At 52.7% G+C, this 1,585-nt stretch overlaps 1 pseudogene; it reads left to right on the top strand.

Annotated features, from left to right (window-relative positions):
- The first annotated feature begins 979 nt into the window (after window positions 1-979).
- Window positions 980-1,581, top strand: LOC103609061 (annotated as a pseudogene).
- The last annotated feature ends 4 nt before the right edge of the window (window positions 1,582-1,585 follow it).

Raw genomic sequence — 1,585 nt, forward strand, 5'->3', positions numbered from 1 at the left:
CCCATCAATGTCTTCAGTGGGGACCACACGGGGAAACCAGCTATATTTGTCACTTCATTATATGCTCTGAGTCTTGGGACCTGCAAGGCCAGGAGAAGGGAACCCCCTTCCTGCCCTCCAGCCTCAGTCACAGCTAGACATCTTGGCGTTAGGTTTCTTGGTGTGTGCTTGGCATCTGCAGGTCTCCTCTCTCAGCTGATGGTTCTGATATTCCACTGGGTGACAATGTTCAGCCTCACCTTCAAGGACATAGGCTAAGAATGGAAGCCCAGGACAAGTCTCAGGGACAGATGGTCTTTGTCTCTCCTACTCCAAGCCAGGACGATCTGCCCTGAGATAAGGGAGCATTCCCAGGCGTGGCTTCTGATGAGGGTAAGGGGGTGGANTTCCTCATGAAGTCTGGGCTTTCCTCATGAGGAAGGATGTGGTGATGGGTGTTATGAAAACAACTGAACTCCTACCCCAAGACTTGGAAGCCAGCAGACCCTCCATGTGTGTTTAGCTGGCCCAGAAGTGAGCACTCTCAAGGCCACAGGGTCGAAAGCACCATGTGAACAAGCAGAGTGTACGTGACCGCTGCCTCAAAACTGGACTCAGCCTTCTCGAGGGCTTCTCTCCCCCAGCAGCCATGGCACAGGGTCAACCCGCTTAACTTTCATGGGCTCACATATGTCATGTCACCTGGGGAGACAGAATTTAGGAGTGCTGGGGACCCACTCACTTTCCTACCCAGAAGAAATTATTTGTGATTCATTATGTGTTTTAAGAAGAATGATTTTTTACCTCATGAACTTAAGTGACCTGAGCCATCAGAATAAAGCCATGTTAATCTACCACACAGGAAAATTACCAACACATGCGCTAACACCTATTTTACCTTTTCTTACCGCAATCAAGGTTTGATATAACTTTACAAATCCTCCCCACAGCTCCAATGATGTACTTGGTTTTCAAGGCCCGTGGTGTGTACTGGCTTCAGTCTCCAGCTTTGCTGACATTTTGTCCCCTCAGGACCAGCCAGAAGCAGCAGCTCAGGAGATCTGTCAGGCCATTGCCTTCTCGTCCCCAGGACCTCACGCGGTGCTCCTGGTGACACAGCTGGGCCGGTTCACAGAAGAGGACCAGCAGGTGGTCAGGCGCCTCCAGGAGGTCTTCGGAGTGGGGGTTCTGGCTTACACAGTCCTGGTGTTCACCCACAAGGAAGACCTGGATGGTGGCTCCTTGGAAGAGTATGTGCGAGAGACCCACAACCAGGACCTTGCCTGGCTGGACGTGCTATGTGAGCGGCGCCACTGCGGCTTCAACAACAGGGCGGAGCGGGCAGAGCAGGAGGCCCAGCTGCAGGAGCTTATGGAGAAAATCGAGGGAATCCTGTGGGAAAATGAAGGGGATTGCTACAGCAACAAGGCTTACCAGTCCTCCCAGCAAAACGTCCTGCTCAAAGTAATGCAGGAAAGACAAAACGCTCAGGGGCAAGGGTCTGAAGTGCTCAGTGAGGAATCCTGGCTGGAGGGGCTGTCCCAAGTCCTGAAGGAATCGGAGAGGACTCACAGACACCTCCTGGGGAGGGTGACTCTTTGAGCCC

This window comes from Galeopterus variegatus, unplaced genomic scaffold (genome assembly GCF_000696425.1).
Source record: "Galeopterus variegatus unplaced genomic scaffold, G_variegatus-3.0.2 Scaffold9128, whole genome shotgun sequence".
Taxonomy (NCBI): Eukaryota; Metazoa; Chordata; class Mammalia; order Dermoptera; family Cynocephalidae; genus Galeopterus; species Galeopterus variegatus.